This window comes from Aethalodelphis obliquidens, unplaced genomic scaffold, assembly GCF_003676395.1.
Source record: "Aethalodelphis obliquidens isolate GAN/ISIS:26980383/991018 unplaced genomic scaffold, ASM367639v1 scaffold8, whole genome shotgun sequence".
In the NCBI taxonomy this organism is placed as follows: Eukaryota; Metazoa; Chordata; class Mammalia; order Artiodactyla; family Delphinidae; genus Aethalodelphis; species Aethalodelphis obliquidens.
The window spans coordinates 64453082-64480101 of record NW_020837952.1 but is presented as its reverse complement, the minus strand read 5'-3'; the positions used below and the strand labels follow the sequence as shown (position 1 = coordinate 64480101).

At 44.5% G+C, this 27020-nt stretch overlaps 1 protein-coding gene and 1 pseudogene across 8 annotated transcripts in view; one reads left to right on the top strand and one right to left on the bottom strand.

Moving 5' to 3' along the window:
* PPP6R2 (protein phosphatase 6 regulatory subunit 2) overlaps positions 1–27020 on the bottom strand; it is an 83417-nt gene extending 56397 nt beyond the window's left edge. For 2 of the 8 annotated variants that reach the window (XM_027108131.1, XM_027108138.1), the window contains exons 1-3: positions 26825–27018; positions 10225–10351; positions 6186–6299 (exon numbers count right to left, since the gene is read on the bottom strand). The gene's annotated coding sequence lies outside the window, so the exon portion shown is untranslated. Of the gene's footprint in view, positions 1–4983; positions 5054–6185; positions 6300–10224; positions 10352–26605; positions 26718–26824 lie in introns of those variants that run through there. The other 6 variants (XM_027108132.1, XM_027108142.1, XM_027108139.1 and 3 more) reach the window with 6 other exon arrangements.
* On the top strand, positions 19011–19946 carry LOC113621202 (ATP synthase subunit g, mitochondrial pseudogene; annotated as a pseudogene).

The window sequence follows — 27020 nt, the reverse complement described above, 5'->3', positions numbered from 1 at the left end:
ACAAAAAAATTAGAATGTGTAATTTTAATCTGCCGTAAAACAAAAACAAAACAATCTACCCAACGGAAAACAGGAAAGGAGAAATAAAAGCAAAAGTATTAGTAAATGAAAATGTGAAACAAAATGGAGAAATTAGTACTAATACACAACACTGTAAATCAACTATACTTCAATAAAAATAAATTTTAAAAAATAAATTAGTACTAATATAATAATAATTTCAACAACTGAATATGGGATAAACTAATCAATGCAAAAGAGTTTTCTCAGATTTAATTTTTAAAAAACAATATCCAACAAAAGACACACTTTAAAAAAACTGAAAAAGGTAGAAATGAAAAGACTGAAAAACATACACAAGGCAAATGTGAACCAAAATAAATTTGAGCCACAATCTTTACGTCTGACAAACTAAAAGTTAAGATAAAGTGAGATGCAAAGAATGTTATAAACAAGTAAAAGGGACAAGAGGACAAGAATATATAACCATCACAAAGACAGAGGCATTTTATAGTATTGTTCAACTTCTATAAACTTTATTGCAACAACTGAGAGAAATCCATATATGAAAAATGCCTTGGCCCTGGGCATTTATTCTAGAGAAATAAAAAGTCAAAAACTGGAATTGGTCCAGATGGTCCTTGACACATGAACGCTAAAGTGTGGTCCATCCATACCATGGAATATGACTCAGCAACCAAAAGGAACAAACTACTGATACGTGCAACAACTTGGATGAGTCTCTACGGCAGCAGTCCCCAACCTTTTTGGCACCGGAAACCAGTTTCGTGGAAGACAATTTTTCCACGGATTGTGGGGGGGTTGGTTCAGGCAGTAATGCGAGCAATGGGGAGCGGCGGGAAGCAGCAGATGAAGCTTCGTTCACTCGCCCGCTGCCGCTCACCTCCTGCTGTGTGGCCCGGTTCCTAACATGCCATGGACCAGTACCTGTCCGCAGCCTGGGGTTTGGAGACCCCTGCTCTAGAGAATTATTGCTGAGCAAAAAAAGCCAATCCTGGGGACTTCCGTCGTGGTCCAGTGGGTAAGACTCCTCACTCCCAATGCAGGGGGCATGGGCTTGATCCCTGGTCAGGGAACCAGATCCTGCATGCACGCCGGAACTGAGAAGTCCACATGCTGCAACTAAGAAGTCTGCATGCCGCAACTAAGAAGCCCACTTGCCTCAACTAAACATGCCGCAACAAAGATCCCTTGTTTCACAACTAAGACCCGGCACAGCCAAAATAGATAAATAAACTTTTTGTTTTTTAAAAAAAGCCAATCCCCAAAGATTACATACTGTATGATTCCATTTATATATAACATTTTTGAAATGAAAAATTTTAGAAATGGAGGACAAATTAGTGGCATGAGAAGCAGGTAGGTGGAGAGAGGGAAATTAGTGTGGTCGTAAAAGCACAACAACAGAATCCTCGTGGCTTTGACTGTTCAGCACTTTGTCTTTGATGGTGGATACACAGCCACACAGATGACTAACTATAGAACTAAACACCTGCACACACAATACAAACACAACTCGGGAAGTATGAGTAAGATCAGCGGACTGTATCAATGTCAATTCCTGGTTGTGATTTTTCTACTATAACTCTGCCAAATATTACCACTGAGGGAAACTGGACAAAGGGTACAAGGGATATCTCTGTATTATTTCTTACAGCTGCAATGTTAAAAAGGTGAATAATATTAATAAGCTCAAGCTATAAAAGAGACACAAAATTCTACACCCAAAGGACAGAGAATACAAATTCTTTTTGAAAACACCATGTAACATTTAAAAATATAAACCACATATTAAACCAATAAAGGAAGCCTCAACAGACTCCAAAAGACCACTATCTTGCAGACTGTGTTCCCCAAACAATAAAGCATAGTAATTAATATATCAAGGATAGTTTTTAAAAATCAGTGACAAGCTGATCCTAAAATCCATATGGAAATGCAAGTGGTCCAGAACACACAAAACAATCTTGAAAAGGAACAATGCTGGAGGACTCATTCTTCCTGATTTCAAAATTTACTACGAAGTTCCAGTAAACAATACAATGTGGTACAGGCCTAAGGAACAACATGTAGATTGATGGAATAGAATTGAGACAAGAAGTAAACACTCATGGGCTTCCCTGGTGGCGCAGTGGTTAAGAATCCGCCTGCCAGTGCAGGAGACACGGGTTCGAGCCCTGGTCCGGGAAGATCCCACATGCCGCGGAGCCACTAAGCCCGTGTGTCACAAATACTGAACCTGCGCTCTAGAGCCCGCGAGCCACAACTACTGAGCTCATGTGCCACAACTACTGAAACCCGCACACCCTAGAGCCCGTGCTCTGCAACAAGAGAAGCCACCACAATGAGAAGCCTGCGCACCACAACGAAGAGTAACCCCCGCTCACCACAACTAGAGAAAGCCCGTGCGCAGCAACGAAGACCCAATGCAACCAAAAATAAGTTAATTAATTGAAAAATAAATAAACACTCAGATTTACAGTCAACTGATTTTTGACAAGGGTGAAAAAATAATTCAATGGGGGTTAGAACAGTGTTTTCAATATATGATGCTGGAACAACTAGATACCTGCATGCGAAAGAATACATGCAGACCCTTACTTATACACTGTATACAAAGATTTACCAACATTGATCAAAGACCTAAATTTAAGTGCTAAAACTATAAAACTCTTAGAAGAAAAAATCATGTATTTGCCGATGGTTTCTTAGATATGACACCAAAAGCAACAATAGAAAATATAACTTGGACTTCCTCAAAAATAGTTTTGTACTTCAAATGACACCTTTAAGAAAGTGTAAAGACAACCCACACCATGGGAGAACGTTTTCACAAAAGAAAATTTTTGCAAATCATATATCTAAAAAAGGACTTGTACCTAGAATATATAAAAAACTCTAACAACTCAATAATAAAAAGACAAATTTTAGAACAAGTAAAGGATCTGGGCTTCCCTGGGGGCACAGTGGCTAAGAATCTGCCTGCTAATGCAGGGGACACGGGTTTGAGCCCTGGTCTGGGAAGATCCCACATGCCACAGAGCAACTAAGCCCGTGCGCCACAACTACTGAGCCTGAGCTCTAGAGCCTGTAAGCCACAACTACTGAGTCCACGTGCCACAACTACGGAAGCCTGCGTGCCTAGAGCCCGTGCTCTGCAACAAGAGAAGCCATGACAATGCGAAGCCCGCGCACTGCAACAAAAAGTAGCCCCCGCTCACCGCAACTAGAAAAAGCCCGCACACAGCAACGAAGATCCAACACAGCCAAAAATTAATTAATTAAGGAAAAAATGAGTCAAGGATCTGAATAGACATTTCTCCAAAGAAAATATCCAAATGGACAAGAAGCACACAAAAAAATGCTCGGTACCATTAGCCATCTGGGAAATGCAAGTCAAAACCACAATGAAGGGACTTCCCTGGTGGTGCAGTGGTTAAGAATCCACCTGCCAATGCAGGGGACAGAGGTTCAATCCCTGGTCCAGGAAAATCCCATATGCCACGGAGCAACTAAGCCCATGTTTCACAACTACTGAGCCTGCGCTCTAGAGCCTGCAAGCCACAACTACTGAGCCCGTGAGCCACAACTACTGAAGCCTGCATGTCTAGAGCCTGTGCTCCACAAGAGAAGCCACCGCAATGAGAAGCACGCGCACTGCAACGAAAGAGTGGCCCCCGCTCACCGCAACTAGAGAAAGCCCACACACAGCAACGAAGGCCCAACGTAGACAAAAATAATAAAATAAATTAAATTTTTAAAAAATGTGGTCTATCCATACAATGGAATGTTATTCAGTAATAAGAAAGAATGAAGTACTGATAGGCCCCCATGTAGCCTGGTTGGTTTCACCGCAGCAGCACCGAGGCGGCCTCCATGCGCCGAGCGCCCACACTATGCTGCTCTGCGTGATGCCAGCACTGCACACCAGGCCTGGGTCTGCACACACCAGCCCACAGGCTGCAGGTTCCTTCATGGTGGGGATGGTCATACATCTTATGTGTTCCACAAGACAGCACCGGAGCACACACAGAACAAATCTTGACCAACAAATAAAACCAAAATTTCACCCAAATAATCATCATCATGCTACTCACTTATTCATACCTTTTATAGTCTGAAAGAATAAACTAAGTTAACATCTACTTATTTACCCCTAAATCATAAAAGAGAAAGTCTAGGCGGGATTTCCACCCTGTAAAAAAGAGTAAGACACTCAAGGGCCTCTGAGAACCCATCCCATCTGCAGAATCTGGTGCCCCAACTTATCTACCCCAGGGCCTGTGTGCTAAAGTCAGCCCAGCTCAACGTTCCAAGACACGGGGATTTCACAGGCTGGTTAAGTTCTTTTCTTTCTTTTTTTCCCCAATAAATTTATTTATTTATTTATTTTATCTTTGGCTGCATTGGGTCTTTGTTGCTGCACGCAGGCTTTCTCTTGTTGTGGTGAGCGGGGGCTACTCTTCGTTGCAGTGCACAGGCTTCTCATTGCGGTGGCTTTTCTTGTTGCGGGGCACGGGCTCTAGGTGCGCGGGCTTCAATAGTTGTGGCACACGGGCTTAATTGCTCCATGGCATGTGGGATCTTCCCGGACCAGGGACTGAACCCATGTCGCTTGCACTGGCAGGCAGATTCTTAACCACTGCGCCACCAGGGAAGTCCCAAGTTCTTTTCTTTTAATTTAGAAAACTAACAGGGTTGCCAACTTTTTCACTCTCCCAAGCCAGGAGGAGGGAGGGAGGGAAAGAGAGAGAAAGAAAAGCAGACACAAAGGGGCTTCCCAAAAATAAATAAATTAATTAAATTAAATTTTAAAAAAAGGAGGAAAGGATAAACTGTCATCTACAGTCACCTTCAATTCAGACAACAATGGCTTTTCCAATATCAAAAGAAGAAACCCATAATATCAGGATTGAGGATTATGTCTTACTTTAAAAAAATACAGTTTTAAGAAAAGCTCACCTTTGCTCATCTCACCAACATTACATACAGACCAGCAACTGAGAACCTCTATTTACATTACCATTGACACCTGAAATAAAAATAGGTTACTCTCAAAGTCATTCACTTAGATTGACTGTGTGCCTCACTAGCTCACACCTAGGCCATTAAACCAAAAATCTCTTGTGTAGCAACATTTCTGTGCTTCCGTGCATTTTAAGAAATACGTAATCTCATCAGTGGTATCCCTTAAAGAGTTCATAGCAATGGTATTGGTTTAGGCGCAGCTAATTTCACTGCCTAAGGAACTGGTTTAAACTGGTTCTAGAACTGTTACTCAGGTAATACTGCATAGTTCTTTTCCAAACTTTTCAAGATGACTTTACTTTCTTTTTTAATATTTACTTATTTATTCATTCATTCATTTTTGGCTGCGTTGGATCTTAGTTCCAGCACTCAGGACTTTTCGTTGCGGCGAGCAGGCTACACTCTGGTTGTGGCGTGTGGGCTTAGTTGCCCCGCAGCATGTGGAATCTTAGTTCCCCAACCAGGGATCGAACCCGTGTTCCCTGCATTGGAAGGCGGATTCTTAACCACTGGACCACCAGGGAAGTCCCTTCCAAACGTTTCTTGTATCCCAACAACTATGCACTACTCTCCAAAAAGATGCTAGCATCCTCTTAATTGGCCCTCACCTACAGGAAGGCTAATTTTCCTTCCCTAGATGACCCAGAGGCCCGCCACTGACAGCGCATCTTTAGAACAAGCTACTGGCTCACAGAACTGGCGTGTTGACTTGAGACGTCTCTGGTTATATGTGAGATGCAACACAGCACAAGGATTCCCGTCACATCCTGACAACAGCCTCCACAGTCTGTCTGGAATGCCAAGCAAAGTATTACCAGCATCTTCTAGACTCTTATCCAACAGCCAAATGAGAGGAACTTCAAGTTCCTCTTGAACTACCTCTTCATTTACTTCTTCTGGTTAGTATAACCATCGGACACAAGGCAGCTTCCAGAGAAATGCTGTCCATACGATCATGCAGGTCCTTGGACAGAGCCCTTCAGAAAAGAACATTCTGCAGTAGAGACTGTTGCTAAGAGAAAATGAGGATCTGAAATGCAGCCTATACCTGTCTGACCAATTGCTTTTTAAAAGTTTCACAACCGAGGTCCTGGCTCTGCTGTGTGACGTGACCTCTTGTGCCCTGGCGTCCTCACCTGTAAACGGGGGACCAGGAGCGCCGTCCACGTAGAGCTGCTGTGAGGCTGAACTGAGCTACCCCATGAGGAGCCCAGAACAGGGGCTGGCACACTTTCTCCTCAGTCTCCTGACTGCAAAGGAGAGAAGGAAACAGAGACAAGGTCACCTTGCCACAGAGCACGGGCTCACTTGCTCATGGGAGCTGACCGTGAGCCTCTCCCAGTGCCACCTTCAAGTGGCATCACACTGGTAGCTCACGTTGGACATGACAGAAGCATTAGCACTGTAGAAATCGACAAATGCTACAAGCCAGGAGGTTTTTGTACTTTTGTTTGGTTTTTGGTTTTGACTTAAAAAAATTTTTTTTATTATTATTTTTATTTTTGGCTGCATTGGATCTTCCTTTCTGCGCACAGGCTTTCTCCAGTTGCAGCGAGCGGGGGCTACTCTTCATTGCGGTGCGCAGGCTTCTCAACCTGGTAGTTTCTCTTGTTGTGCAGCACGGGCTCTAGGCACGTGGGCTTCAGTGGTTGCAGCACGTGAGCTCAGTAGTTGCAGCACTCGAGCACTAGAGCATGTGGGCTTCAGTAATTGCGGCACGCGGGCTCTAGAGCACAGGCTCAGTGGTTGTGGCTCACAGGCTTAGTTGCTCTGGGGCATGTGGGATCTTCCTGGACCAGGGATAAAACCCGTGTCCCCCACACTGGCAGGCGGACTCTTAACCACTGCACCACCATGGAAGCCCCGTGGCCAGGAGGTTTTTGACTCTCCCAGAGAGCCAGATATTAAACATTTACCAACACACCACTGGAATTCTATTGGTCTGGAAAAAAGCGACAATGTGAATCCATGGAGAGCAGCGGATACTTGCACAATCAGTCAAGCAACAAACAAGACCATGTCTATACTGGGCACAGTCCACTGGGGGTGGCGGCGGGGGGGGGACCAAAAAGAAGGGGGTGGGGTGGGAGGAACAGGTGAATAAAAATCTAAAATCAGAAGTGAAAAGAATAGCCACAGGACGCCCCTGGTGGCGCAGTGGTTAAGAATCCACCTGCTAATGCAGGGGACATGGCAGAGCAACTAAGTCCGTGTGCCACAACTACTGAGCCCACGTGCCGCAACTACTGAAGCCTGTGCACCTAGAGCCCGTGCTCCACAACAAGAGAAGCCACTGCAATGAGAAGCCCACACACCACAACGAAGAGTAGCGCCCGCTCTCCGCAACTAGAGAAAACCCGTGCGCAGCAATGAAGACCTGTGCAGCCAAAAATAAATAAATAAATATATTTAAAATAAGTAAATAAAAATAAAGAGTATGCTTATTTAATAGTCTGTTTCTTTTTTTAAAATACTTATTTATTTACTATTTATTCTTGGCTGCACCGGGTCTTAGTTGCTGCGCGAGAGATATTTAGTTGCAGCATGCGGACTTCTTAGTTGTGGCATGCAGACTTCTTAGTTGCGGCATGCAAACTCTTAGTTGCAGCATGCATGTGGGACCTAGTTCCCCGACGAGGGATCAGAACCTGGGCCCCCCTGCACTGGGAGCGTGGAGTCCTACCACTGGACCACCGGGGAAGTCCCAATAGTCTGTTTCTGATAATCCCCAAATCTAAAATCTTGGGAGGGTTGTTTCTACTGGTTTTCGTGCATGGTGCCTTATTCCCTTGTGTGCTTGTCCAGTTTTGTCTGTGTGCTAATCAACATCCTTAAAAAATAGTCATAGGTGTTTTCTGCATTTTAGGATGATGGTAACTTCCTCCAGAGAGGTTTTATGTTTGGTCCCATTGCTGCCTGAAGGCATTACCAAACCAGAAAACCTTAAATTCATGCTTCATTTCCCTGAGCTACGAAGTAATATGAACCTGGGCTACAAATCCTCCCAAAGGCCGATCCATAGCCATAACTCTCCCCCTTTTCTCCTGCTACATTTAGTAAAAAGCTGGGGGCAAAGATGGAGTTAGGCAGGTACGCTTCTAGCTCACCCTGCCTCTGAGGGTACAGACTTTCAGAGCCCATTTAATATGAGGGGGGCCCCCTTTAGGTTCTCTACCTTGAGAGGACTTCACTTCCGAGGCCGGCAAGGACTCAGAAATCAAAGCCCCACTTTGTCCAAATCAGCAAATGTCCTTAAGGCAAAGGCAGATTCCATCCTATGGTGTTTAAATTACCTTTCTGGGTTCTTCCTTTGTTATATTTTGGTTTAAAACTTCCTTGCAATATTGTCAGTCTTTCTGATTTTTTTCTTTTCTCTTTGGCTGCACTGGGTCTTCGTTACTGCATGCAGGCTTTTCTCTAATTGCGGAGAGCGGGGGCTACTCTTCGTTGCGGTGCACGGGCTTTTTATTGCAGCGGCTTCTCCTCTTGTGGAGCACGGGCTCTAGGCGCTCGAGCTTCAGTACTTGTAGCTCACGGGCTCTAGAGCACAGGCTCAGTAGTTGCGGCACCCAGGCTCAGCTGCTCCATGGCATGTGGAATCTTCCAAAACCAGGGCTCAAACCCGTGTCCCCTGCATTGGTAGGCGGATTCCCAACCACTGCGCCACCAGGTAAGCCCTTGATTTTTTTCTTTAATCCAACAATTTTAATTGTTTTCCACAGGGTGGGGGATGGGAGGATAGCAGGTAGTCCAAATAATCTAGCCTAACAATTACCAAATACATAAAAACACTGATGTTTTTCTGTAAAATATACCTGATACACAATTCTGTACTGAAGTTTATATTCTCTCATCACTTTGAGGACTTACTCCACTCTCTAGTGGCCTCTATTCATGCTAATTAGACATCCGGTGTCAACCTAACAGACACTCCTTTGTAGGTAATCTCTCTTCTGCCTCTGGCTTAAGGTCTTTTTGTCTTTGTTGTTATACAATGTCGGTGTGCGGGTGTGGGTTTCCTTTTACTCATGCTGTTCAGGAAATAGCGTGCTTCCTAAATCTACGGATTTCTCTCTCATTGGTTTCTGAAAAGTCAACACTACCAACACTTCGAATAACGCCTCTCCTCCTTCTCCCTACTTTTCCATCCTGGGATTCCAACTACACAGTCACAGCACACTTTTATCCTACCCTCCACTTCTCTAGTCTCACTTTCCATCTCCCATCTCTCAATGCTGCACACTGGATAATTTCTTCAGGTATATATTCCAGTTCACTAATTCTGCCTTCAGCCATGTTTAATTTATTTAATTCACATATATTGTTTTTAATTTCAACTTATTTTTCATTTCTGAAAGTTCTACTTGGAATCATTTTGATACCTTGGTTTTCGTCACTAATTTTTATTCTATTTTGTATTTCTTCAAAAATTTCATACATTATTATATATACTGCATCTGATTATCCAATACCTGCAGACCTTGGGGTATCTAATTCTGCCAGCTCCTCACAATGGTGTGTGTCCTGAATATAGAATGAAGCTTGCTTAAACATAATCTACAGAAATCCTGAGGGCCTACGCTGAGTATGCTTTGCTCTGAAAAGGATTTATCTTCTCTTCAGCAAGGGGCAAAAAAGTGCTATCATAATACTCACTGTTTCTTTTCTTTTCTTTTTCTCTTTTGGCTTTTGAAGAGTTAGCTTAATTTTTAAGCACCGAAGTGCTCCCGGGAAGTTGCACCTACTGTAATTTATCCAGCACCTAATCAGATTGCAATGGGCAAACCTTTTAGGGGCATCTACTACAGCTGGAGGCACAAGTCCCTCCCCCCCTTTTCAGCTTCTACTTGGAATGTGTTCTGATGGCGGCCATAACACATATAAGCCTATCTCACCTATTCCCCACGGGTGAGACACGGCATGTTCCTCACTACATATGCATGACTGTCCCTGTTCTATTTGGATTACCCTTTGGCTTGGAGAGACCAAGTAACTTTTCCACAACACAGCATCTCAAAACCAGACACAGGAGGGTCAAGAATCCCTAAAAGTCAGGACACTATATGCACATCTTCAAAACTAAAATTCGTGCTGTCATCCATCTTCGAATGTCCCCTTATACAGTATATTTGCATAAATTACACAATAAAACAGAATCAAAAACAATTATCTTACCTTCTGGGGAAACTCCTTGTTTAAATTTTGTATTTAGGCAAAATATAAAAACATTTGGGATTTTCTCTTGGAGTATATGCAACTTTAAGAAAAATTTTTTCATTCAGTAGACTTATAATCTCTTCACCTGAAAAATAAGAGGAAAAAAACTTATTTTAAGTTCTACTTCTGTAAAGTTAACTCACCAAAGTGATAGGGAAAAGGAAAACAAAAATCATTAGCTTTACTCAGTATTTAAATTATCAGAACATTTCATGATTAAGGATCTAAAAACTCCCTTGTCCATGCCTGTTCTACAGACATTGGTACCAATGATACACACCCACTTTAAATCTGGTTAACTAACTCAATGGTTGGAATTTAAGGACATGAGAAGGACCTCTGTGAAGTTGTCTAGTTTCATGCCTACACACTATAACTATCAAGAGACACATATCCCGGTCACAAGATGACTGGACGGCTCACTGATGATCCATCACAACTTCTAGAAGAAAAGTGCTCCAAAGTGCTCCAGGTGTGATCCCTAACACCATTTCCAAATAACGTGACTAGCACTCCTTGGCGAAAGGACTGACTTCAAGGCATGCAACAAAAACACGGACCAGGGGGCTTCCCTGATGGCGCAGTGGTTAAGAATCTGCCTGCCAATGCAGGGGACACGGGTTCGAGCCCTGGCCCGGGAAGATCCCACATGCCGCAGAGCAACTAAGCCCGTGCGCCACAACTACTGAAGCCCACGCGCCTAGAGCCCGTGCTCTGCAACAAGAGAAGCCACCGCAATGAGAAGCCTACGCGCCAAAACGAAGAGCAGCCCCAGCTCACCACAACTAGAGAAAACCTGCGTGCAGCAACGAAGAACCAACGCAGACAAAAAAATTAAAAAATAAAATAAATAAATTTATTTTAAAAAAAACAACACAGACCAGCAGAGCACAGGACTGTTCGTTCTGTATTTGCATGGAAGTCATGATTTTACCTTTTTCTAAAAAATTAATTTTTTTTTAATTTATTTTTTTGGCTGCATTGGGTCTTCGTTGCTGTGCGCGGGCTTTCTCTAGTTGCGGCGAGTGGGGGCTACTCTTCGCTGCGGTGCGCGGGCTTCTCATTGCAGTTGGCTTCTCGTTGCGGAGCACGGGCTCTAGGCGTGCAGGCTTCAGCAGTTGTGGTTTGCAGGCTCTAGAGCGCAGGCTCAGCAGTTGTGGCGCACGGGCTAAGCTGCTCCGTGGCATGTGGGATCTTCCCGGACCAGGGCTCGAACCCGTGTCCCCTGCACTGGCAGGTGGATTCTTAACCACTGTGCCACCAGGGAAGCCCAATGATTTTACCTTTTGAAAATTATACTTTAGCAATAGGAGGGGTGACTGTTCTAGAATATAAGAGCCCTAAGAGACCTAATCATCAAATATAATATTTAGATCTTGTTTGGGTCCAATTAAAATGAATCAACTCGAAGAGTATATTTTTGAAGCTATTGGGGAAATCTGAATATGGACTGGTATAAGATGGTATTAAGGAATTACTGTAAATCTCTTAGTTGTAAAAGTGACATGACCACTATGTTTTTAAAAATAAAAACTTCGCTTATCTGTTAGAGAGAAAAAGTGAAGTATTCATGGATGAAATGACATTATTTCTTGGATTTACTTTTAAAACACTCCACCGAAACACAAGAACCAAACAAATTTTAAAAGTGTGAGAGAGATATTACTCAGCCATAAAAAGAAACGAAATTGAGTTATCTGTAGTGAGGTGGATGGACCTAGAGTCTGTCATACAGAGTGAAAAGTCAGAAAGAGAAAAACAAATACCACATACTAACACATATATATGGAATCTAAAAAGAAAAATGGTTCTGAAGAACCTAGGGGCAGGGCAGGAATAAAGACACAGACATAGAGAATGGACTTAAGGATATGGGGAGGGGGAAGGGTAAGCTGGGACGAAGTTAGAGAATGGCACTGACATATATACACTACCAAACGTAAAATAGATAGCTACTGGGAAGCAGCTGCATGGCACGGGGAGATAATAAGCTCAGTGCTTTGTAACCACCTAGAGGGGTGGGATAAGGAGGGTGAGAGGGAGATGCAAGAGGGAGGGGATGTGGGGATATGACGCAAGAGGGAGGGGATGTGGGGATATACGTATGCATATAGCTGATTCACTTTATTATACAGCAGAAACTAACACAACACTGTAAAGCAATTATACTCCAATAATGATGTTTTTTAAAAAAATAGACAGTTCACAACATTAAAAAAAAAAGTGTGAGAGAAAAAGGGACAGATTAAAAAATAATAATAATAACTGGCAAAGTACCAATCACTGATAAAGCTGGGAGATGAGTACGTGGGTGTTCATTATGTTTTCTGTACATTTGTGTATTTTAAAATTTCATATAAAAGTCAAGCAAAAAAAAAGGCACTTGAAGTTGTGCTACTAAGCCAGGAATAAGTCAGTGTTATCTCCTAAAATAGGAAAATCTTTTTACATCTGTGAAACGGAACAAAGGAAACTTCCTTTACAATAGAGTCAGGAGGCCAGAAGGGGAGCCCTCACCCACTGCTACTCAGCCTCAACCACAGACCCCCATGGAGGAAGGTTTCCCATTTGCCCAGCAACTGAGCCAGTGAGAAACCATCACCACCCTGAACTCTCACTTTCCTCCAATGGACTTTTGTTCAAAATAGCCCCTCCCAACTTCCTCCTTTTTCTCTACAAAGTAACCTTCCTCTGCTTTGCTCGTGAGACCTGCCTATGGCTTTTGCTATTGCTTGCTTGTGCTGAATTGCAACTCTCTGCTATTCCCAAAGAAACCCATTTTGCTGGTAAAATAACTGGCTGTTTTACTTTTAAAGTTGGCACATCTAACATTTCAAAATTATTAAGCTAAATAATTCAAAATTGGCTTTTCAGCACTTTATACACAGTTTCAAAATAAGGAAGTATCTCTGTAAGGGCCCTAAGACCTCTACATTCTGACTTTGAACCAGTGCTTCTATAACATACATGTTCTTGACCAATTCTACTTAGTCTGAGCTGGAGGAAACCCGAAGCAGCCGGGACATCACGGCGGACACGCAGCCAGGGAATGAGTGACACCTTCTCCTCAGCGGGCACAAATTCTGAGCATCCTCCCCGTGCTTGCACTCCCTGGCAGCGTCACCCTCTCCCATGTCCTCCCACTGCAGGTACGAGCGTTCTGTCACCAGTGTCCTCCAGCCCAGACCCCGCGGGTTCTTCTTCTCAGCAGGCCCTCAGGATCTCATTCTGTAGCCTGGTTCTCCGGTGACACCTTTCTCCCAAGCCCTATCCCCACCTCCTTCCCTAAATACATGAATTCCCTTCATGTCCACCCAGGTAAGGCCACCTCTGCTCTCCCACCCAGGCATCCCGAACTAGAAAGGGGTCAGCATTCTCATAGGTCCCATCACTATCTTCTATGCTTCCTAATACCTTCATTCAAATACCTGTTTTTGATACTTTTGCTTCTGGCCAAGACGAAATAACCGGGACGAGATTTACAAATGAAATGGTTTTCAAGACACTGGCTATCCTGCAGTGACGAACAGTGATCCCTGACAGGAGGGAAACAAGAGGAGCCCTTTAACTGCCCAGCCTCCTGCCTGACAAGTAGTTCTGGGTAACAGCAGAGACACCAGGTGGGGTCCAGCAGTCCCCCGAGGCGAAGAAACAGCACTGGGAGTCCAGGAAAGCCAAGGCACTAGAGTCCACAGGCAGAGCACTGGAAGGGACAGAGTCGTAGACAGCGCTGAGGATCTGCGGGCTCCAGCCAGGTACTGATCAACAGAAGTGTGTAAGAAAGGCATCCAAGCCAGGGATTAGTGGGAACCACCCTCCAATTTCACACGGGGCCAAGGAGAGTTACTCTTCCTCCCAGTCACAGTGGAAAATTTCCTAATTTCGGGGCATTGGACAAAGTACTCAGTAGACTTTTGCCTCAGTGGTGGGGCAAAGTGACTCAACACTGGACTCAATATTACTCTGGTCCCACCTAACAAAGCCTAAAAGCCAGACCCACAGAATCAAACTGTTTCTGAGTAATTTAACAACATTCCAGAACAAAGGTCAAGAATATTTATAGAAATACAAAAATACCCAGCATCCAACAAGATAAAAGTCACAGTGTCTTGGCATCCAATCAAAAATGACCAGACATGCAAGGAAGCAGGAAAACACAAACCATAATCAACCTAGAAAAGACACAGATGATAAAATTAATAGACAAGGACAGTTAAGCAGCTGTTGTAACCGTACTCCGTATGTTCAAAAACCTAGAGGAAATATTAGACGTGTTAGAGACATGAGAGATATACGAAGACCCAAACAGAATCATAAATATACTCTTAATCCAAAAAAAGGCAGAAAAAGAGGAAAAGGGAACAGAGGGCACACTGCAAGCCTCGACCAGGCCACGCTAAGTGGGGCCACCACTCAACACAGTCTCAGTTCTCTTTCCTCATCCCCACCCACCTCCCCAACCACACCAGCACCCACTGCTTCTTAAATATGCTGCTTCTTAAATACAGCTGACACCTTGGCACCTGGGTCCCCTCTGCCTGGAAAACCCTTCGTCACATCTTCCTACCTGGCAAATTCCTGTCTGCTCCTCAAGTCCGAAATTCACCAAAAACCACTTCTGTCAGGTCACTGAGTCCTTTCTCAGTGCTCTCACAAGAGCACTTCCAGAGAATCAACACACTATAATTATCTAGTTTTATATATTTTTATTTATTCTGAATTATGAAAAAATTTAAAATATAAAAAGGTCCAGAGAAGAATATAACAAATATCCATGTATTGGGATTTAATAGATGTTACCATTTGCTCACATATGCCGCCTACTTTAAAAAAAAATAAATTGTTTCTAATACACTGAAGAATTGACAACCTATTCAACTCCCTTTATCCACAGAGATAATCATTAATTCGCAGTATCCATAACTTCATTCTTTTACTACTTACATAACTATAAGTAATGCATTATTTTAAGAGTATATTTAGGACCTCCCTGGTGGCACAGTAGTTAAGAATCCACCTGCCAACGCAGGGGACACAGGTTCGAGCCCTGGTCCGGGAAGATCCCACACACCACGGAGCAACTAAGCCTGTGCGCCACAACTACTGAGCCTGCGCTCCAGAGCCCGCATGCCACAACTACTGAAGCCCACATGCCTAGAGCCCGTGCTCCACAACAAGAGAAGCCACCACAATGAAAAGCCCGTGCACCACAACAAAGAGTAGCCCCAGCTCGACACAACTAGAGAAAGCCCGCGTGTGGCAACGAAGACCCGATGCAGCCAAAATAAATTAATTAATTTTAAAAAATAAAAACAAGTATTTGGAGGTACCGGAGACCAATCAAGAACATGCAGAAACTGGAGGGAACACGATCTCTATCAGAAGGAGAGCAAGGAGGAAAGAGGCCAGAGTTCAGGGCTACCAGCATGGCTGAAAATCAAACAGGAAAATCAGAAAAGGGAGCCCCCCCAAACCTACATTAAATTCCTCCCAAATCCTTGGCTGACTCCTAAACAGCATGTGGTGGGATGAGACACCAAGAAACCAAGCAGAAAAATAGGTCAAACTCAAAGAAATAGAGAGTAGAAAAGAGGCCAGGGGGCAGGAGGGTGCAGGGAGAGGTTGGTGAAAGGGAGCAAACATTCAGCTATAAGATGAAGAAGGTCTGAGGATCGGATATAAGAATATGGTGATTGGGCTTCCCTGGTGGCGCAGTGGTTGAGAGTCCACCTGCCGATGCAGGGGACACGGGTTCGTGCCCCGGTCCAGGAGGATCCCACATGCCGCGGAGCGGCTGGGCCCGTGAGCCATGGCCGCTGAGCCTGCGCGTCTGGAGCCTGTGCTCCGCGACGGGAGAGGCCACAACAGTGAGGGGCCCGCGTACCGCAAAAATAAATAAATAAATAAATACAGTATCTGAAATTAAAATGTCACTGGACGGAATAAATAACCGAATGAGCACAACGAAAAGCAGGGGATTTGAAAACAGATGAAAAGAAAATATACAAATGTAAACAAAGAGAGAAAGAAGAATTTTGAAAATACCAACACATTCGAAACCTGTGGGACAACATCAAACAATCTAAAATAGATATCACTGGAGGGACTTCCCTGGTGGTCCAGTGGGTAAGACTCCACATGCCTAATGCAGGGGGCCCGGGTTCAATCCCTGGTTGGGGAACTAGATCCTACATGCACACCACAACTAAGAGTTTGAATGCTGCAACTAAGAGTCCACAGGCTGCAACTAAAAAAAAAAAAAAAAAAATCCTGTATGCTGCAACTAAGACCCAGAGCAGCCTAAATAAATAAATATTAAAATAAAATATATTTTATTTTATTGGAGTCCCGAGAAGACAGATGATGAGGCAAAAGAATTATTTAAGAGGCAATGGCCAAAAAGTTTCCAAAGTTGATTAAATACATCAACCCACAGATCCAAGAAAGATAAACACAAAAACAGCACACCTAGAAGATTATAGCCAAATTGAAAAGTTTTTAATAAAGAATTTATTTAATAAAAATAAATATACAGGGGGCTTCCCTGGTGGCGCAGTGGTTGAGAGTCCGCCTGCCGATGCAGGGGACATGGGTTCGTGCCCCGGTCCGGGAAGATCCCACATACCGCGGAGCGGCTGGGCCCGTGAGCCATGGCCGCTGAGCATGCACGTCCAGAGCCTGTGCTCCGCAACGGGAGAGGCCACAACAGTGAGAGGCCCGCGTACCGCAAAAAAAATATAAATAAATAAATAAATAAATAAATAAATAAATATACATCTTAAACACAGCAGGAAAAAGTGTATCAGGTAAACAAAAGTAAGAATGATAGCTGATTCCCCATCAGAAACAACAGAAACTAAAAGACAACAGAATAACTTTTTCAAAGTGCTGGGAAAAAAAGCTGTCAACCTAGAATTATCCAGCAAAAATATCCTTCGAAACTGAAGGGCAAATGAAGACTTTTTCAGACAAACAAAAGTTGAGTGATTCTGTCCCCAGTATACCCACAACATGCAAAATACTGAAGGAAGTGCTTCAAGCCAAAGGAATATGATCCCATACAGAAATCCAATCTACAAAAAGAAATGAAGACCTTCCCAACTCACTCTCTGGGGCCGGTAATACCCTGATACCAAAACAAAAGATATCATACGGGAGGGACTTCCCTGGTGGCGTAGTGGTTAAGAATCCACCTGCCAACACAGGTTCAAGCCCTAGTCTGGGAAGATCCCACATGCCCCGGAGCAGCTAAGCCCATGCGCCACAACTACTGAGCCTGTGCTCTAGAGCCCACAAGCCACAACTACTGAGCTCGTGTGCCACAACTACTGAAGCCCACATGCCTAGAGCCTGTGCTCCACAACAAGAGAAGCCACCGACCGCAATGAGAAGCCCATGCACCGCAACGAGGAGTAGCCCCCACTCGCCGCAACTAGAGAAAGCCCGCGCACAGCAACAAAGACCCAACACAGCCAAAAATAAATTTAAAAAAAATTTTTTAAAAAGATATCATACGGGGAAAAAAGGTCATACACAAATATCACATGAATATATATAATATATGCAAAAATCCTTAACAAAACACTAGTAAACCAAATCTAGCCACTTTTTTTTTTTTTTTTTTTTGCGGTATGCGGGTCTCTCACTGTTGTGGCCTCTCCCGTTGCGGAGCACAGGCTCCGGACACCCAGGCTCAGCGGCCATGACTCACGGGCCCAGCCGCTCCGCGGCATGTGGGATCTTCCCGGACCGGGGCACGAACCCGTGTCCCCTGCATCGGCAGGTGGACTCTCAACCACGTCGCCACCAGGGAAGCCCTAGCCACTTTTTTTTGTTTTGTTTTTTGGCTGTGCCACACGGCATGTGGGATCTTAGTTCCCTGACCAGGGACTGAACCCGTGCCCCCTGCAAAGGAAGCGCGGAGCCCTAACCACTGGACTGCCAGGGAATTCCCCCTCAGCCGCATTTAAAAAGGATTATACACCCCACACTAAGGGGATTTATCCTAAGAATGCAAAGTTGCTTTAACATCTGAAAATTAATTAATACAACACATCATATTGATAGGATAAAGGACAGAAACCAAATAATCATCCCAACAAATGTAGAAAAGGCATTTGACAAACTCCAACACCCCTTCATGGTAAAAACTTTCCATAAAATAGAACCAGAAAGCAACCTCCTCAACCAATGAAGACCCACTATCACCACTTCCATTCAACATTGTATTAGAGGTTCTAGCTGGTACTACAAAGAAAAACAAATAAAAGGCATAATAATTGGAAAGAAAAACTGTCTTTACTCACAGATGATATGATTATATAGACAGAAAACACAAAGGAATATACAAACCTACCATGAGAACTGATAAGTGAATTGAGCAAAGTTGTAAGATACATGATAAGTATACATAAACCAACTGTGTTTTTGTACATTAAGTAGTTGAGGGACTTCCCTGGTGGTCCAGTGGGCAAGACTCCGAGCTCCCAATGCAGGGGGCCTGGGTTTGATCCCTGGTCGGGGAACTAGATCCCTCATGCATGCCACAACTAAGAATCCACATGCCACAACTAAGAAGCCCGCATGCTGCAACTAAAAGATCCCGCATGTCGCAACTAAGATGCCACGTGCCACAATTAAGACCCGGTGCAGCCAAAATAAAATAAATAAATAAATATTTTTAAAAATACTTATTAAAAAAACAAGTCGTTGAAAAACAATATAAAAGTATTTTAAATAACATCAAAAATATCAAGTACCTACAAACATACTTAATGAAAAAAGTGTACTTTTCACACTGAAAATTACAAAACGTTGCTGAGAAAAATTAAGGAAAATTTAAATGAATGGAGAGATATACCAATTGCACAGAAGACTCAAAGTTAATAACTCAATTCTAAAAGTGATCTATAGATTCAATGTAATCCCAACCGCAGTCGGCACGACGGGCTTTCCAACATGGAACCATGGCCCAGTTTGTCCGTAACCTCGTGGAGAAAGCCGTGGCGCTGGTCAGCGCTGCTGTGACTTACTCGAAGCCTCTGAAGCCTCAACTGGCCACATTCTGGCACTATGCCAAGGTTGAGCTGGTTCCTCCAACCCCTGCTGAGATCCCTACAGCTATTCAAAGCTTGAAAAAAATTATCAATAGTGCTCAAACTGGTAGCTTCAAACAGCTAACAGTTAAGGAAGCTCTATTGAATGGTTTGGTGGCCACTGAGATGTGGATGTGGTTTTATGTTGGCGAGATCATAGGCAAGCGTGGCATCATTGGCTATGTTTGAAGACCAATCTTTGCTTTGTTATTTGGGTGTTCTTGGACCATGTGTAAGCAGACTTCTACTTGAATAAAATAAGATAATGTGCCAAAATCAGTGTTTTCTCTGTCAAGCACTACACGGAAGGTCACAATTTTTCTTGATATTAAGTTGGGTTGTCTTTTGCTTTAATACATTAATACAGCTCTAAATGCATGTCTTTGCTTAGCCTGCTATTGGAAAGGATAGATATGAATATACCAACCTGGTACATGTATACATGAGGATACCATTTTACTTTGAAGGCTTGAAATGAACATTTAAGCTTAATTTTAGAGAAGTTGGGGAAAGGCTTTGAGAAAACAAGAACTTGTTCCAGTAGGAGAAAAATAATGCCATGTGCCAAACATGGTATATACTAGTTAAATCACCTAGTATAAAGAATACAATTTGGACTTTTTTGTTTTTTTTTTAAATTTTATTTATTTATTTATGGCTGTGTTGGGTCTTCGTTTCTGTGCGAGGGCTTTCTCTAGTTGTGGCAAACGGGGGCCACTCTTCATCGCGATGCGCAGGCCTCTCACTATCGCGGCCTCTCTTGTTGCAGAGCACAGGCTCCAGACGCGCAGGCTCAGTGACTCACGGGCCCAGTCGCTCCGCGGCATGTGGGATCTTCCCAGACCAGGGCTCGAACCCATGTCCCCTGCATCGGCAAACAGATTCTCAACCACTGCGCCACCAGGGAAGCCCCTGGACTGTTTTTCTTTGCTAAAATCAGAGAAAGACCCCTTGGACAACAGCTGTGTCTGTAAATGTAGGGGTACTTTTTGTCAATTTGAATATAGCTTCCCCAAAAGAGACCAGCCAGGTGATATTCTGTGTGTCTTTGTAACATCTTTAACACTAGGACAAAGAATGAAAGCAATGACCTGTGTTTTCAATCTAATTTTGATATGTTATTAATCTCTTTTTTTTTAAAGACCTATCTTTACAAAAATAAAATATCCTATAGATATTTAACAGGATTATAGTTTAGTAGCGTCCATGGGTCAAAATAGTATATTATGTCCTGAAATAAATACAAGTGATTGGTTAAAAAAAAAAAAAAGTAATCCCAACCAACCTCCAGCAAAAATTCCTATCCAAATTGAAGAGCTTATTCTAAAACTGGCAAGATAATTTTGCACAGGAATAAAGGTGGAGGTCTCACACTACCTGATTTCCAGACTGACCATAAAATTACAGACATTAAGACAGCATGGTGTTGGCACAGGATAGAAATATAGACCAATGGAACATAACAAAAAGCCCAGAAATAAGCCTGCATACACATGTTCAATTAATTCATAACGAAGGCTCCCATGCAATTTAAAGGAGGAAAAAGAGTTCTCAACAAACGATGCTAGAATGATTGTGTAACTCATACGGGGAAAAAAATGTACACTTTTTCCACCTCACACAAAAAATCATGCAAGACAGATCATTCATAAAGGAGATCAGTATTTGCTTGGACGTGGAGGGGCAAAAAAGAGTGGGAAGGAGGGATCCAAAGGGGCATTAGGAAATTAGAGAAACGATGGATACATTCCCTATCTTGACTGTGGTGATGATTTCACAGGTGTACACATATGTCAAAACTTATAAAATTTTACACTTTAAATGTGTAGTTTATTATACGTCATTCGTATCTCAATAAAGCTGTTTAAAAGAAAAAGAGCGGGACTTCCCTGGTGGTCCAGTGGTTAAGACCCCATGCTCCCAATGCAGGGGGCCTGGGTTTGATCCCTGGTCGGGGAACTAGATCCTGCATGCCGCAACTAAGAGCCCACATGCCGCAGCCAAATAAATAAATAAATACAAGACCCGGCGCAGCCAAATAAATAAATACAAAAATAAATAAGTAAATATTTTTTAAAAAAATAAAATGAGGAATCATAAACCTGAATACAAAAGCTACCACTATAAAGCTTCTACAAAGACAAAACATTGGACAGTATCTTCACAATTCTGGTACAGGCACAATTGTCTTACAACACATAAAAAACGTAAAAATAAAATATTGACCAATTTTGACTTCATCCAAATTAAAATTTTCTGCTCATAAAAAAATACCATTGGGGGGACTTCCCTGTTGGTGCAGTGGTTAAGAATCCGCCTGCCGGGCTTCCCTGGTGGCGCAGTGGTTGTGAGTCCGCCTGCCGATGCAGGGGACACGGGTTCGTGCCCCGGTCCGGGAAGATCCCACATGCCGCGGAGCGGCTGGGCCCGTGAGCCACGGCCACTGAGCCTGCATGTCCGGAGCCTGTGCTCCGCAACGGGAGAGGCCACAACGGTGAGAGGCCCGCGTACCGCAAAAAAAAAAAAAAAAGAATCCGCTTGCCAATGCTGGGGACACAGGTTCGATCCCTGGTCCAGGAAGATCCCACATACTGCGGAGCAACTAAGCCTGTGTGCCACAACTACTGAGCCTGCACTCTATAGCCCGTCACAACTACTGAGCCCACGTGCCACAACTACTGAAGCTCATGCACTCTGGGGCCCATGTGCCGCAACTACTGAGCCCGCATGCTGCAACTACTGAAGCCCGCACACCTAGGTCCTGTGCTCCGCAACAAAAGAAGCCATCGCAATGAGGCAATGAGAAGCCCATGCACTGCAACAAAAAGTAGCACCCACTCGCCACAACTAGAGAAAACCCGTGCACGGCAACAAAGACCCAATACAGCCAAAAATAAATAAAATTTTAAAAAAAAAGGATACCATTAAGAAACAAATAGGCAAACCACAAAATAGGAAACAACATTCACCCCTCACTTCCTCTCCTCCTCCCACTCCCTCATTGTATATGTATGTATGTACATACACACAAATATCATAAAGGACTTACAACCAGAATATTTTTTTGAATTTCTAAAACTGAATAATAAAGACAATCCAACAAAAAGTGGACAAAAGACCTGACGCTTCGCAAGAGATACACAAATGGTCAAAAAGCGTATGAAAAGTTGCTCACCACTGTTATTAAAACCATAATGAAATACCACTACGACCTGAATTAAAATTAGAAAGACTGACAATATCAAGAGTTGGTATGCATGTGGAGAAACTAGAACTCTCATACATTACTGATGGGAGTATGAAATGGTACCAGTTTGGAAAACTGTTTAGCATTTTTTGTTTTGTTTTGTTTTTTAAATTTATTTGGTTGCACTGGGTCTCTTGCTGTGCATGGGCTTTCTCTAGTTGCAGTGAGTGGGGGCTACTCTTCATTGCAGTGTGCAGGCTTCTCATTGTGGTGGCTTCTCTTGTTGTGGAGCATGGGCTCTAAGTGTGCAGGCTTCAGCAGTTGTGGCACGCAGGCTCAGCAGTTGTGGCTCTTGGGCTCTAGAGTGCAGGCTTAGTAGTGGCACACGGGCTTAGTTGCTCCATGGCATGTGGGAATCTTCCCAGACCAGGGCTCGAACCCATGTCCCCTGCATTGGCAGGCAGATTCTTAACCACTGTACCACCAGGGAAGTCCCTGTTTGGCATTTTCTAAAAACAAATTAAACATATATCTATACTATGACCCAGCAATTCCACTCCTAGATATTTACTCAAAAGATATAACATATGTCCACAAAAGAACGTACAATAAACTCAGTGACTTTACTCACAACAGCTAAAAAGTGAAAGCAACCCAAATGTCTATCAATAAGAAAAATATTTTCACACAAAGGAATACTACTCAAACTATAAAACTATAGACACAGGCATCAAAATCAATAAATTTCAAAAACATTATCTGAGTAAAAGAAGACAGACACAAAAGAGCATATACTTTATGACTCCATTTACATGACGTTCAAGGATGTGCAAAATTAATCTGTAAAAATAGAAATCAGAACAATTGTTGCCTTGCGATTTTGAAGGATGGCTTTAATACCTGAAAAGGGACACAAAGAAAAACTTTTAGGGGTGACAGAAATGTTCTATATCTTGACATGTGTGATGGACACACGGGTGTATACATTTGTTAAAATTCATCAAACTTAGGATCTGTACCTTGCATTGGGTGTAAAATACTCTTCAATAATTTTTAAAGGGTGGAATATTTTTAAAGAAATAAAAGATTGCACATTCTGTGTTAAAAAGAGAGCTGCTTGCTGTATGTGGACATGACATGATTTCCAAGAGGAAGAGGACAGCTGATGGACAGGGTGAGAATGATACACATTTTGGTGTCCTTTGAATTTTATGCTGAGTTCAGATTACCATGTGCATAACCACCCATTGGAGTCTGACCACATGAGTTGAGTCCTGGCTCTCCCATTTATTTACCGCTACCCTTGGGTACATTACTTGTTTGTGCCTCAGTGTTCTCACATGAATATTAACAGGTATATTAAGAGTAATGACCTCATTAACTTGTTTTTAAGAATTAAATGGACTTCTCTGGCGGTCCAGTGGTTAAGGCTCCGGGCTTCCAATGCAGCAGGCGCAGGTTCGATCCCTGGTAGGGGAACTAAGAGCCCACATGCCGCATGGCATGGCCAAAAAAAAAAAAAAAAATTAAATGATTACTGGGTTAGATGTCAAAATATAGAATTTAGCACTGGTTTTCACTCTCTGGTCTATAGTAAATTCTGCACAAGTCACGTACTCACTTTATGTCAAAATGTTATGTCTCATGAAAATACAAAGCTAACAAAAGGTAAAGCACTTTGTTCTTAAAAAAAAAATCAGGAATTCCCTGGCTGTCCGGTGGTTAAGACTTGGACTTTCACTGCCCTGGACCCAGGTTCAATCCCTGGTCAGGGAACTAAGATCACAAGGCGCGGTGCGGCCAAAAAAAAAAAAAAAAGTAATAAAGATTAAATGAGGCACTTTATTTTTTTTAATGAGCTACTTTAAAAAGTGGCTGGGCTTGTTTTTCTAAATGAAGTTTTATTGGAACACATACGTGCACGAACACCAAAGTGCCTAAAACATAATCGATTACCGTTATTATTCAAAAATGTAAAAACAGTACTTTAAAAGTTAGCCTTTTCCTTAACCAAAAGAAAAAGGGGAGGAGAGGCTTGAATCAGCCAGCCTGGGATGCAAATTCTGGCTCTATCACTTGTTTGTTGTATATCTTAGTTTCTTCATCTATAAAACAGTAAAATAATAGTTCCTATACCCTAGGGTTCCTGTGAGGGTTAAATAATTCATGTTAAGCATTTAAGACAGCAGCACACAATAAATGATCACAGTGCTCTGCTGCGTGTGTGCAAACAGCCATCTCCTGGGGTTCAAACGTTATCCTGTGCTGAGGTCCTATACCTGCAGCCTGACCTCTCCTCTGGGCTCCAGATTCTTCCGCGAGATTCCTTCTCCCTAACTGCCCTTTAACTTGTCAGACTTCTCCCACTACTTTCAGCCACAAGAAAGCCTTACTTTCCGCCTCCAACCTAAAACAACTCCCCTGCAACTGCCACCACCACCCCCAGCTTCCCCATCCACGCATCCAAAGTGCCCCAGTCCACCCATGTACGCCATCAATAAGCCCAGAAATCATCCCGAGTCCTCTCTTCCCCTCACACCCCTCTCCTAATCCATCAGCACGTCCCAATAGCTCTACCTCCAAAATCACTCCCTCAGTCGTCACCAAGGTCTAAACCACAAACACACTCACTCCCAATGCCTCGTCTCTCCCCCTCCTATTCAGGTGTTGATGGCCCTCCCCAACTCAATCTCCAGCCTGGGTCCCTCAAACTCAGACTCAACAGCCTGCAAGGAACAGCATGATTGGAAGGCCAATGCCCTAACCAAGGCTCTTGTGTGTCTCCCCCTTACCCTGGCCACGTATCAGTCTTATCTAGGTTCCTGGAGGTCCACCTCAGGGCCTTTGCATGTGCTGCCCCCTCGGTCTAGAAGTCTCTGTCCCCGACTCTTCTCATAGCCAGCTGCTTCTTGCCTTCCAGAGCTTAGCTGACGTGACAGTTTGAGATGCCAAAAGGGAAGAGAAGCCAGAAAGGAAGGGACATGAAGAAGAGGTGAACAGCTGAGAGTGCCAGTGAGGGCCTGGGCACTGAGAGGCCAAGGGCATGGCAGGAAGAGGCCATGGGGGGAGGTGACAGGTGGTGAAAGAGTAACACGCTGGAAAAGGCCCTAAGGACAAGACAGGTGGGTACAGGGACAAAATGGGGGAGTGGGTACCGTGAAATGCAGGAACTAAGCGGAAGTGACAGGCTGAACGAGCTGGAGGTGACAGGGCAGGGGGCCAGTACCAAAGTGGGAGCGGTCAGTAACAAGTGGGTGGACGATGCAGGTAGTTAGGCTGTAAGGACACAAAGCAGAAGTGGGGGTGTGTGGAAGACGTCACGGTGACGGTGGGAGGACATTCAATGGGCCCGTAAAGTACATGAGGGAAGGTGACAGGTGTGAAGGGAAGGGGTGATGGAGATGAGGGAAGAAATGGGGCTGTGAGGGGTACGGGGGTGACAGAATGGGGGTAGGTGACTGGAGACACATGAGCTCACATGGTAATGGAAAGGGGACAGTAGCAGGGAGAGGAGCCAGTGAGTGGATAAGGGGACTGATGACAGCGGGCAGCGGAGAGTCCCACATGACAGGCAGGAGACCGGCCCTGGAGGGCACTGCGAGGCGTAGCACTGGCAGGTGGGTTAGGGCACTGCCGGGAAGGGTCCCTAACAGAGAGGCGTCAGGGAGGAAGGAGTGAGGAGGGGAGTGGGCACACCGACAATCTTGGGAGGACTGATGGGGGATCTCGCCTGGGGGGGCACTGATGTTGGGGGCATTGGCAGCACAGGGGGAGGAAGGACATTAGGGGGAGGTTACTGACAGGGAGGAGGGCACTTGGGGGGGTCACTGATGTGGGAGACACTGACTGGAAGGGCACCACAGGTGGGGGTGAACACCGCTTTGGGGGACTCTGAGGGGGTAAAGGAGGCGGGAGGGCACTGACATGGGGCACTAACGGAGTGGAGGTCACTGGTGCGGGTGGACCGTCATGGGAGACACTGGTGGTGGACACGGACACGACGTCACTGTCAGGGGTGGACGCCGTTGTAGAGGACACTGACGGGGCGGGCACTGACCTGGGGGACGCTGACCTGGGGGACGCTGACAAGGGTGGGCGCCGACAAGGCGAGCATCACGGCGGCAGCGACGGGCGGGGCGTGGACGCTGACAAAGGGGTGGACACTGAGGGGGCAGCGACAGGCAGAGGGTGGACGCCGACATGAGGACACTGACGGGGTGGCCCCTCCGGGCCCGGCCAGCTAGTACCGCCGGCTCTGAGGGGCGGCCGCACTCACCTGCCCCGCGGGCCGGGCGTCGCGGCGGCTCCTCGGAGGCCCGGGTGGAGGCCAGGGCGCGGGCGGAGGCGAAGCCCGGGCGGCCTGGGGCGGGCCGCGCGCACATGGGCCCGGCCGGGCGAGGCGCCCACGGATACGGCGCCTACAGACTCAGCCCGGCGGACCGGCGGCTCGGGACCGGCTCGGGCCGCGGGCG